Source organism: Electrophorus electricus, chromosome 14 (assembly GCF_041902795.1).
Source record: "Electrophorus electricus isolate QZ-2024a chromosome 14, ASM4190279v1, whole genome shotgun sequence".
Taxonomy (NCBI): Eukaryota; Metazoa; Chordata; class Actinopteri; order Gymnotiformes; family Gymnotidae; genus Electrophorus; species Electrophorus electricus.
The window spans coordinates 18,050,445-18,063,597 of NC_137510.1; the positions used below are offsets into that span (position 1 = coordinate 18,050,445).

The 13,153-nt window shown below is 41.9% G+C and overlaps 1 protein-coding gene and 1 long non-coding RNA gene across 6 annotated transcripts in view; one reads left to right on the forward strand and one right to left on the reverse strand.

The window, feature by feature from the left end:
* pde1ca (phosphodiesterase 1C, calmodulin-dependent a) overlaps window positions 1–13,153 on the reverse strand; it is an 83,160-nt gene that overhangs the window by 51,549 nt on the left and 18,458 nt on the right. The window lies entirely within an intron of this gene.
* The window catches only part of LOC113580940 (uncharacterized), a 40,178-nt gene that overhangs the window by 22,500 nt on the left and 4,525 nt on the right, over window positions 1–13,153 (forward strand). The window lies entirely within an intron of this gene.

The window sequence follows — 13,153 nt, forward strand, 5'->3', positions numbered from 1 at the left end:
AGAGCGTGAGAGTGTGAGAGCAGTGAGTGAGAATGCGTGAGAGTGTTGGAACGAGGAAGAGAGATGCACTGCGGCTCTCTGATGCTCTGTTGTGGTGTGTGAATAGGAGGAGTGTCTGGATGGGTGTGTGTGTATTTGATAGAACATGAATCTCGCTTTTATGAAGATGGTAATATCTACTCTACTATTTTATTGCTGTATAATAAATAGACATCATAAGATAAGACTGTGAGTGGGAAACATAAAGCATAAGTGAAAATAATTCATTAAAAAAGAATTGAGTGACCAACCAAGACTAATTTAGAGAGAAATTACCAACAAAGGGGTACTATCAAAAGTTAAGTTAAGAAACAATACATTAGCTCATACAACTTGCATACAGTATCCAAACAATATCAACCTGAATGATTGGTCAAATTACACTGTGTGCACAATTATTAGGCAATATAGAGTATTTTGACCATGTCATCATTTTTATGCATATTTCCCAACTCCAAGCTGTATAAACTTGAACGCTTATTGGATTTAAGCATGTCAGGTGATGTGTATTTGTGTAATGAGGGAGGTTGTGGCCTAAGGACATCAACACCCTATATCAAGGTGTGCATAATTATTAGGCAGCCAAAAAGAGATTTAACTGACTCTAAAAAGTCTAAAATTGTAAAAGTTCTTTCAGAGGGATGCAGCACTCGTAAAATTCTTATGATATTGGGGCATGATCACAGAACCATCAACTCCCAGTTTCATACTGCCAGTTTTTAGAAGACACTTTCTTCAAGCTGTGATACGGAAAAAGTCTTTCAAGAAAACCATGATTTTTATGCAAGACAATGCTTCGTCACATGCATCAAAGTACTCCAGTGCATGGCTAACCAGTTAAGGCCTTAAAGATGAAAGAATAATGACATGGCCCCCTTCATCACCTGACCTAAACCCTATTGAGTACTTCTGGGACCTTCTTCAGTGGGAGATTTATGGTGTAGGAAAACAGTACAGCTCTCTGAACAGTGTTTGGGAGGCTGTGGTTGCTGCTGCAGAGAAAGTTTCCATTTTTCAATTAATTGCATAATAATTCTGCAAACTAATTTTTTAGTTTTTTTTACTTTAGTTCCTCCCACACTCCTTGGTGCATTGGGCAACAAGCGCTCTCCAACGGGTCCTATTGGCTGCAGCGTCTCTGGCTTCGTCCAACGAGCGTATGTCAATAGTTTTTAGGTCGGCGATGAAGGTTGATCTCCAGGTGGTTTTGGGTCGGCCTTGCTTTCGCTTTCCTCCTGTCGGTGTCCAGTGTACAGCTGCCTTTGAGATGCGTTTGTCTGGAAGACGTAGGAGATGACCAGTGAGGCGCATTCTGCGTTCGGTGACGATTTCTTCCAGCTTCCGCAATCTACTCTATTGAAGAACTTCCTCTTTGATAATTCTGTCCTTATACGAGATACCCAATATTTGTCGGAGTTTCTGGGCGATCCTCTTTGTGTTCCTCCAGGTTTCACTGGTGTAAATGGCGGTTGGGATGACGATCGTGAAATTTGATTCCTGTATTGATTGTTGTTGAGGACCAGATGCGGCGTAGACACTGGAACACACCCGCCGCCTTTCTGATCCTACATCGAACGTCCGCTTCGGAGCCACCGTCATTATTGGATACTATGCTGCCGAGATATGTGACCTCGTCGATGTCCTCCACTGTTTGCTGCCCAATAGTTATCTGCACCTTGATTTGACGATTCACCCGCATGACCTTGGTTTTGTCTGTGTTAATGCGCAAGCCAACCTTTTCCGCTTCGTCCTCAAGGCATGTTGTCATAGATTGTAGAGCTGGTTTTGTATTCACTAGCAAGGCAATGTCGCCTGCGAAATTGAGATCAGTGAGATGAGATCCATTTGTCCAAGGGATTCCAGTCACTGGACTCATCATCGCCTTTTTCATGACATAGTCGACTGTGAGGAAAAAGAGAATTGGCGACAGGATACATCCTTGCTTGACTCCGGTTTCGATGTTGAAGAAATCTGTGTAGCCATCGTCTGTCCTGACGCAGCAGCTAGAGCTGATATATAGGTTCTGGAAGACGTTGACAAACCGTTGTGGAATGCCGTAGGCTCGTAAAATTTTCCAGTTGATGAGCAGGGGGCGCTGGAATTCGATGCACTGTTCGATGATATTACGAAGCGTGTAAATCTGCTCACTGCACGAGCGGCCCGCTCTGAATCCGGCTTGCTCTTCCTGGAGAATTTCGTCCACTGCTTGTTGTAGGTGCCGTAATAGAACGCTGCAGAAGACTTTCCCAGGAACCGAGAGGAGTGTAATGCGCCACCAATTGTTGCAGTCGGCGGTATTGCCTTTCTTGGGGAGTTTAACGATTACTCCTTTCCTCCAGTCACTTGGGACGCTCTGATCTTGCCAGCACTTGTTGAACAGCACTGTGAGGGTGTTTGCAATTGCATCTCCACCATGCTTTAACATTTCCGGTGCTATCTCGTCTAGGCTGGGTGCTTTGTTGGCTTTGAGTGTTCGAATAGCCACCTTAGTTTCCTCGATAGTGATTAGATCAAGATTAACTACCAGGTCTGGAGGTGGCGGTGTGGCACCAAAGTCATAGGTGTTGGCAGGAGTGGGCTGGTTTAAGGTTTCCTTGAAGTGCTCTACCCAGCGCGCATCTTGTTCTTCTCTGGTGAGCAGAAACACCCCGTCCTTGTTTTTGATGGGTGCACTTGAGTTGCTCCATGCCCCAGTCAACTCTCGTACAATGCGGTACAGCGTCTTATTGTCATTCTTGCTAGCCGCCTCATGTGCTTCGGCTCCTTTGCATTCCAACCATGTCTTCTTGTCAGATTTGCAGCTTTGTTTGACTGCCCTATCCAGTTGCCGATATCACTCTGCTGTGGTTTCCTTGTCAGGGTCAGCTTTTGCCTGTTCGCGTCGGCATTTTGCGATTTTCCTTTTGTCAATCAGGCTCCAAGTTGGGTCCCGTATCCAACGTTCTTTCTGTGTCCTGTGTCGGCGACCCACGGTTTCCTTTACCATTTCTATGACTGCTTGTTTGAATGCGATCCAGTGTTCATCGATGTTGCCCGCATCTTGGAGTAGCTCGAACCGATTTCTCAACTCCAGTTGGAATTGTTGGACCGCGGCAGGTTCTTTCAGCTTCTCCACAGTGTAAGGACGTTGTCGTTGCTTTTGTTCTCTCCGTTTGAGCCATAACCGAATTGAGGATCGTACGAGATAAAGGTCTGATCCAACGTCCACTCCGCGATAGGCTCTGACGTCCAACAGTGTTGAACGCCATCGCCGAGAGATACAGATAAAGTCAATTTCATTGTATGTGGCTCCATCCGGCAATCGCCAGGTTTTCTTATGGATGTTTTTGTGTCGGAAGTATGTGTTACCAATGCAGAAATTGTTCATATTGCTAAAGGATAGAAGTCGTTCACCATTATCGTTGGTCTGTCGCCCCGAACTGTGTGGACCAATGACGTTTTCTAAGCCACGACGGTCGTCGGTAATTTGCGCATTGAAATAACTGATGAGAAGTTTAACGTCATGGGTCGGGATTTCATCAATGGTGTCTTGTAGCAGTCCGTAGAATGTATCCTTCTGATCATCATCGGAGTCTTCAGTTGGAGCATATACTTGGATGATGGAAGTTTTAGCATGTCTTGATTGAAATTGCGCCGTGATGATGCGATCGTTGACAGGTTTCCATCAAAGCAGTTCACATGATGCCTTTTTACTAAGCATCAATCCGACACCATGAATATGGTGCTCCTCACGTCCTGAATACAGGACTGACTTGCCATCACTTACAATCTTTCCCGATCCAGTCCAACGCATTTCAGAGATGCCCAATATGTCAAGATTGTAGTTGTCAAATTCGTGTAGAAGCTGGGCGAGCTTCCCACCTTCGCAGAGAGTTCTAACATTCCAGGTGCCTAATTTGGAAATCATTTTTGCATCGAAGGTTCCGGTCTGCATCGGGCGTTGGACACCCTCGTGGGTTTGCTCCAGCACCGTCATCAAGTTAGAGCCAGGTCATCTTTGCTGATGGGATCGTTTAGAATATTCGTTTGTTGTTTCCGTAGCGGTAAAAGTTTTTACAGGGCCGGGTTGCTGGCCCGGCGCCTAACCCTCCTCCTTTCACATCCGGCGCTTGGGAACCGGCAATGGCGGAGTTGCCCAATAATTATGCACACAGATATTTTCCCAAGAAAGCCAAAACCTCATTTTTACTTTCTTAAATATTCAGGTATGAGGTTTATTAACATTTTGGACCGACTGAGAGCACTGTAGTTGTTCAATGATAAAATTAATCCTCAATAATACAAATTGCCTAATAATTGTGCACACACTGTATAGCATACTCAAACAGTCCTTCTTTCGGAAAACATGAAGTAAAGGAAGCAATAAGCTATCAATAACATGGCCCTTGTATAAAAAAATGGGCTGAGGGGAGAAGTGACATCCCGAATAGCTCCATAATTGCATCAGAGAGGGGCAACAATATGGCAGTGTGATGACTCGAAAGGGATTAAAGGAACCAGTAAGTTTCCATTAGCATCACACACTCACCCTCTTTCCTGTGTATGTAGCAGCACTGTGTTACGCTTCACCTCTGTTAGGAAAATTGATGGTCTTATCAGTAATGGCAGAAATCAAAACATGATATGTTAATTCTGGCTGATCCTGAGAACTCAGAGGGCTTTTCTTATGGAAGAAGTGAGGATGAGGAGCGTGAGGAAGAAGGCTATACTTTAGTCCACAGAGCCCTCAGGCTATGGGGAGAGTTTATCATGACCTTGCTCCTCACAGCAACCGGTCTGACTGACTGCCTCCAAGGAACCGGGGGCAGGCCATGGTGAATTGCACTGATATCACAGCCCTAAGCTTTTCTTGCTGGATTTCTATGTTGAATTGCCTTTGGTCTGTTGCCATTTTTTAATAATTGCCCATCCATGAATACTGACTCAGGGATGCTGTATGCAGCCTAGAGTGTAACTGCTGCTGCTTCTCCAGACTAGATTAACCACACCAACTTTGTTGCACTATCCTGCAAATTTAGTTAGACAAGATTAGATAATTATTAGTAAGGATGGCGCTGTGATGGTTTTTTTTACCTCTGAAAAAGATAAAAGTATCTTTTACTGGTTATCGCCAACAAATACTTATTTAGTCCTCATGTGGAATGTGTTTAACAATACACACATTTTTGTCCAATTTTATAATTACTCACTCATCCACCAGCTGGGTGTTACCATGGTGGTGCAGGTTTGTCTGGAGGTTGCAGCAATGCCTCATGAACCGTTATGCTACACCAACAAAGGTGGAGCTCTGAGCACTAGAACCCCCAGAATTATGGAATTTTAGCAAATAACAAGGGGTCTGAGTTAATTTGATTACCATGTGGTGTATATAAGCCTAAATATATATCATGGAAGGTAAAAAAAAAACCAAAACAACTAAATCTTTTTTTGGGGTATGGTTACCTAAAGGTTTATGGTCATTTTTGTAGTTTTAAAGATTTTTAGTGTTTTTTTCAGCATGGCTGTGTTACCCACCTGTCCCACCTCAAGATAACCTAACCCTCAGTTTAAGGGAATAAAAAATAATCTGTATAAAAACTAAATGCTTAGGTCACATGTAACCTAGAAACACATATAGCCCCTCCACACATACACACATACACACACACTTTCTAATTCCCTCATCATTATTTCCTCCATCCCGCTCCCCCGTCTTTTCAGGTCATTCTCTCTACCACTTCAGAGAGGAGAATATGGCTCGTGGTGGTGAAGCTGGGTTCATCTTGTGTGCTACAGGCGGCGATGTGGGCATCACTATGATTTTAACATCCGTCTGACTGTTACAGTCAGCTTGTTTGTCTGCTTCAATGCTGTTCTATACACCATTCATGGGATTTTCATGCACACTTTCTTGCACACAATCTAGAGATTGTGTGTGTGTGTGTGTGTGTGTGTGTGTGTGTGTGTGTGTGTGTGTGTGTGTGTGTGTGTGTGTGTGTGTGAGTGAGTGTGTGTGTGTGTGTGTGTGTGTGTGAGTGAGTGTGTGTGTGTGTGTGTGTGTGTGTGTGTGTGTGTGTGTGTGAGTGTGTGTGTGAGTGTGTGTGTGTGTGTGTGTGTGTGTGTGTGTGTGTGTGAGTGTGTGAGTGTGTGTGTGTGCGTGCATGCATGCATGTAAGTGCACGCTCAGGTCTGTGCAGTCCTTGGGGCTTATCTGAGGGGTAAGGAGGTGATGGAGGAAAATCATTTGAAATGAGATTCGGATCGAGGGCTGAGCTGTGAACAAATCAATTAACGGCAAGAGACGTGAGCCACATTTCCAGTGCTTGCTTCTTAAATAGATCCTGACAGAGGCAGGCCTGGATCCCAGAATGCTGTGCTAGCTGCATGACACTCCCAGCCGCCCCCCACCCATCTTCAAGCAAATCAGTCTGCTGTTCTCTGCTCTAGGACTATTCATCTTCATCAGAGGATCAAAGCACAGCTTTTGCCTCATCCTACATGTTCAGTTCTCAACAATCATGAATCAACAAGTGACAGAGTAAATAAATCAACATTTATTGGATTTATTTGCATCTACATTCTACCAAAGAATGCCATTCACCAAATATGTGCTAAGCTTATATATTTACAGTATTTTTAAATTTACTGCATAAAAATTAGATCATCTGGTACAGAGGCAGCAGTTCTTCAGTGGTCACCATCTCACCTAGTCAAAACATGCAGGAGTTAACATGAACAAGCTTATAGCAGTAGATTGTGGTTGACCTTCCATATGCCACACAGCCTACTGCATTTAGTGTATCCAAGCTTTTATTTGTATAAATGCGATGTTTTCATATTTTCCTAAATCAAACAAAGATGTAGCAAACAAATAGCAACAACTCTGGGCACAAATATTTTAAGCAGAACTTAGAAAATGTAGAACGAATGTATAAAACCCAGGGAATGTGTAATGAATGTGTTTAAACCTTTAAAAAACAGATAAACAAACAGTAAAGGCTGGCACAGCCTTCAACTCCAGTCATAGTAAGTGTGCGTTAGTCAGATGGAGTAGAGAAAAGCACACTAGGGACACACACAGCCACACTGTTTACATACCTCACTGCGGTCACAAACAGATTACAAATGGTCACACACACAAAGAGAGAGAAATAGAGAGATGCAGAGCATATCCATGCTGAACAAGTGAAATTGATCTGTTCAGCCTTCTTATCAGTCTTACCAATCTACAGCATGGCATTTTCAGCCAAAACGGCTGTGAAATCTATATTTATGATCCTGTTCTCTTTGAAAAAAACCGATGCCCACAAACAAAATGATAGAAAGCAATAGAGAGCAAGAGAGATATAGTGTAAAAGAAATACAGTCTTACTGATTGAAACAAAATCTAAATTATCAAGGTGGATTCAAAAACATCATCAGCTGATGCATAGTGAAGAGCAGCATCATAGCCTAACATGCGATTATAATGTATCGAGAAGAATAACACAAGCATCCATAAACTACTATTTAAACCCATGAAACATCACAACAAAGGTAGATCATTCATGTAACAAAGACCATTCTTTCAAAAAGAAAAGAAGGAACACAGACCACAAGAAAGTATGTGCATAATGAAGTACAGAAACCTTCATGTGTTTATACCCAATGAGAGAAAGTAAGACCTCCACCAACAAAAAGAAACTGAGCAAACAGCAAGCTTAAACTCTGCAGCAGACTTAAATCAATATAGAGCTGAATGTAAGCCATTATATATGCATTCCTGATTGCTGAATACTGATCAGACTTGTACACTTCTTCCTCCTCCCAATGCTATGAAGTAGAACCCTATAGGCTAGGACAGATCCTGAAGGTAAGAGTAAAAACCTAGACTGGACAAGCCATTTAGTGTCCAGCAGGCTCATGCATTAATGAATTTTTAATCCCTCCTTAATTCCTGCAGTCAGCTCGGAAATGGATAGTTCAGATGTCTAAAAGGGACATCGTTGTGCAGAGTGACGAAACCCACCCCTTATTCAAAAACCTCACAACCTCCGGCCTTTTCCAATTGTGGGTCAGGTGAAACCAATACTCTCGGGGTCCCATTTAGAAACAAAGGGGAGATGAACAATACATGGAAAAGAAAGGATGATATCTTTTACAAGTGATTAACTTCCCTCACTTGACTTCAGTGTCTTTCAGGAGTTTATATTTTAATGGATGAGCATTTTTCTAGTTTCACCAGAGCATGACCAAAGTCATTTAGGTTGACTTTAAGTAAGCAATGCTACATCACATGATTTCAAAAGCTTTTGAGGGAAAAAATGATCTTATTAAAACAAGTATTTGGCCTTGGCATGATTAAGCTCTGTCTCCTGCACATCACCTATTGCCACTCAAAGGACATAGAAGAAACATTATGTTTTGACATCATGTTTGTCCTGGCAGTCTATGTGATAACACAGTCATCTTATGGTGTGTGTGCCAAGGTTCTCCCTGTAGCTGTAAACTGGGACTCGCTCATTCAGTGCCAGTTTGTAGCTCACTAACTACAGCCTTGAGGCTAAACATTACACTCATCCAAGCCAAGTGAAACCCTCTAGAGCAACTGAAACAGAGCTCTAACACAGTGCACCCAGACACACACATGCACACTTGAACGCAAAACCCAGCCATCAATATGACTAAATTTCCTGATGGCAAAACCTTAACTGGCACTTACAAACAGCATATAAAAATACCCAAAACAGCGAATATGGGTGTTAGAGCAATATTCATCATAACACCATGTGTTGCACAGATGGTTGGGAATAGCAAAGGGTATTCCAACAGGCTCTGACCGAACCAAGCAGCTGTTTGGTACATCAGTCTCTCCTGTTTTAATGACCGCATCATGTGCTGCACTGTGTGTAGAGGAATCTCAAAACTCATGTTTTTCTCTTGGGAGGTTGTGATTATATATATATTGATTTTTGTACTACAGTCCAAATTTTCATTTTCCACTGAAAGTAGTACTAAGTATTCTTAGTATCTCTGCATAAAATGACTAAGCGATCTCTACATATGAGCTCAGATTATGTCACAAAAAAGGCTGAACATATGGTAATTTGCCAATATGCAATACCAACAATATACCATGGGACAACAACAGTGTCACCACATAGGTAGTTAAAAGTGAAGGCATGTATTACAATGTCAGAACTAGGTGATGGAACTACCCTTTGCCTTGCAGGCTGCATGATCACCTCAGTGGCTGACTGCTGTTTCAGAACTGCATGAGGCACCAGCCTGACATCCACCTCTGTCTATTTAGCTTCAGAGAACATACTGGATTTACATTCCAAACAATCTAAAGGTGCTATAATAGGGAATGTGAGACCCATGTTGTTTCTGTCAGGATGATGTTCTATAAATTCCCTTGTCTGTGATCTAGGTGTCAGTGGAAGATGTGGCTGGTGATAACCCCTTCTACCACATGTTTGTCCAATGAATGGCTGTTGATGAGGACACCTTCTCTTTGCTCATTTGGTCTATGCATTACCCTCCCCACCTTTGAGAACACTCCATAGGCATGCTAATGTGTTGGTGTTTTCATGAGGAATTCATCGTATCAACAGCATAATTGAGTGCCAAGACAGAGGACATGGCTATAATTAGAGAGAGTTCCCTTTGTGTGTGTGTGTGTGTGTGTGTGTGTGTGTGTGTGTGTGTGTGTGTGTGTGTGTGTGTGTGTGTGTGTGTGTGTGTGTGAGAGAGAGAGAGAGGCTTACTATGGAGATATTGCCATTGCTGAATGCATTTTTTGCAGATTTGTAATTTTGCTCTGATGAGAGACAATCTGTTATGTGAAAGGTACAGAGCTAAAATTAACTTTGTGGAAGAGTAGATTTGAAAGTTTCTTTTTCCAAAGCTTCAACAAAGAATATTTAAACACACTCACACACACAAACACACACAGACACACAGTGGATTTAAGACTCTTGGTCTAGACCAGCTGTTCTATCTTTACCTGTGAGAGATGAAAGGGGTATTAGATTGATCTTTGATTGAGGTCAAATGAGAGGCTAGAGGTCACACAGTGTCCATTATTGTTGAGATTTCACAAGATGTGAATTACGCAGGCTTTGTTTCATTGAGAAAACTGCTACAAATCATCACAGACTAATAGGAGGCTAAAGATAACATGGCACCTAAGGATAGCAGTACAACACTTGTCTAATGTAGGCTTGTATTGCCTACTTATACAAGGTTTCAAATGTTAACAAGCATTGAGCTTGCAGGCTTAAGGAAGATTAGGCAGACTTTTATACTATGAACTAATATACCACTGTGCTATGAACTAAGATATCGTTATGCTAAGGATAAGAACAATCACAGTCTTTCTATTCATTTGCTTTTTGCAGTTTACTGCATTTCTGATGAATAACATATACAACCTGAAATCTCCTCTGTTTCACATCATCACACATATATGTATCAACACACACACACACACACACACACACACACACACACAGAAAGAGAGAAAGTATATAAGGCACTGGAGAGGTTCAGTCCTCATTTCTACATAACAAACATTTTCAGCATTATTAGAATCTGAATTAATTCCAACAGTTCATACTCATCTCACCCCTTTCAATTACACAGGCAGTGAACACTTCTTAACTCCCGATAATAAAATAACTGCATAAAAAATGACTGTGGGTGTCTAACTAGACCTTGACTGGTCTAATTATCATACACTGCCTGGCCAAAAAAAGGTCACACACTCTAATATTTCATTGGGCCTCCTTTAGCTTTGATTACGGCACGCATTTGCTGTGGCATCATTTCCACAAGTTTCTGCAATGTCACAACATTATTTCTGTCCAGAGTTGCATTAATTTTTCCCCAAGATCTTGCATTGATGATGGGAGATTTGGACCATTGTGCAAAGTCTTCTCCAGTACATCCCAAAGATTCTCAATGGGGTTCTGGTCTGGACTCTGTGGTGGCCAATCCATGTGTGAAAATGATGTCTCATGGTCCCTGAACCACTCTTTCGCAATTTGAGCCTAATGAATCCTGGCATTGTCATCTTGGAATATGCCCGTGCCATCAGGGAAGAAAAAAATCCACTGATGGAATAACCTGGTCATTCAGTATATTCAGGTAGTCATCTGACCCCATTCTTTGGGCACATAATGTTGCTGAACCTAGATCTGACCAACTGCAGCAACCCCAGATCATGGCACTGCCCCCACAGGCTTGTACGGTAGGCACTAGGCATGATGAGTGCAACACTTCAGCCACCTCTCTTCTTACCCTGATGCGCCCATCACTCTAGAACATGGTAAATCTGGACTCATCAGACCACATGACCTTCTTCCATTGCTCCAGAGTCTAATCTTTATGCTCCCTAGCAAATTGAAGCCATTTTTGTCGGTTAGCCTCACTGACAAGTAGTTTTCTTAAGGCTGCACAGCTGTTTAGTCCCAATCCCTTGAGTTCCCTTTGCATTGTGCATGTGGAAATGCTCTTACTTTCACTATTAAATATATCCCTGAGTTCTACTGTGGTTTTTCTATGATTTGATTTCACCACACGTTTAAGTGATCGCCGATCATAATCATTCAAGATTTTTTTCCAACCACATTCCTTCCTCGAAGATAATGTTTCCCCACTGTCCTTCCACTTTTTAATAATGTGTTGGACAGTTCTTAACCCAATTTTAATAGTTTCAGCAACATCCTTAGATGTTTTCTCTGCTTGATGCATGCCAATAATTTGACCCTTCTGAAACAGATTAACATCTTTTCCACGACCAGAGGATGTGTCTTTCAACATGGTTGTTTAACAAATAAGAAGCTACTCACTGCATTAGTTAGGGTTAAATAACTTGTTGCCAGCTGAAACAATCACCCATGCAGTAATTATCCAATGGGAGGCTCTTACCTATTTGCTTAGTTAAATCCAGGTGGTGACCTTTTTTTGGCCAGGCAATGTATATGGCTTGATAGTTGATTACACACAAAACAGACTGCTACAGAATTATTGCATCATTGATTCATGCGATTTTATTGTGTAATTCTAACACTCTCAACTGTTAGAAGTTCATTGGTGTAAATCAAACTTAATCTGTCTGGTGTGTGCTTGACTAGGTTTAAATCCAAACCTAAAGCCCAGATGGTCCTGCGTATTGGTTGAGCAAAACAATGACTCAGTCTGGTGTGTAACACTGGCCTTTATGTGCTCACTCAATCCAAACTTCTGTTTCCCTCTGCTAATTTTCCCCAGAGTTGTGGCAGTCAACTGGAAAATTAGGTTTCTCTACTAAAATAAGCTTGGCCTGCCACAGTCCTATCAGGGTGCTGGTGGAAGGTTCCAGTAAGAGAGAGACGATAATCAAGAGAAAATCCATGGAGTACTGGCACATTAACACCAGACCATTTGGGTGAGATAAAAATGCTACGCCCACCTGTGTGCACTTGCATGCACTCTTTTTGAAGATTTACGCTGCTACCAGATAAAAAACACAAAGGTCAACTCATCCATAAGTTAGCAGAGCCACCACAAGGAGCTATAGCTGGCAAGTAATGGCAGATATAATGTATTAAAAGATATTCTGACTCCATTCTAACACCATCTAGTTGTGAGTATCTCCATATACAGAGGAGATGGATTTCTGTTTTTTAGTACATTTATTTATTTTTGTTTTGTTTTCTCCCAGTTCCAGCCAATTCTCTAAGCAGTAGCTTTTTCCTATCTCATGCCAGAACCATCAATCTGCAGGGGCAAAGGTTTGTAACCAACCCTTACAATACATATAATGCTTGCCAGTTTCTTTTCAAAGTACTAGCAATGCTGCATCACTGAGCTGCCTAAAAGAGCTGAGGAGAAAGCTAGCTGTGAGAGCTTATATGCAGCTTTCAACATCCATGGAACAACTGGAAAATGTTTTTAGAGCTTCTTGGAGAGTATTCTTGCTTTTCTTCCCTCCCACCGACAATGCGGTTTCAAAGATTTAGACTGCAGCATAAAAGTGTATAAATGATTTTTGTTAAATGAACCTAGAGTCACTTCCATTATAATACTAAACATAAAAATAATGTAGATAGCTGTTGAAAAAAGTCACAATAACAAACTGTTGTATGCCATGTTAAAATACAAATGACTG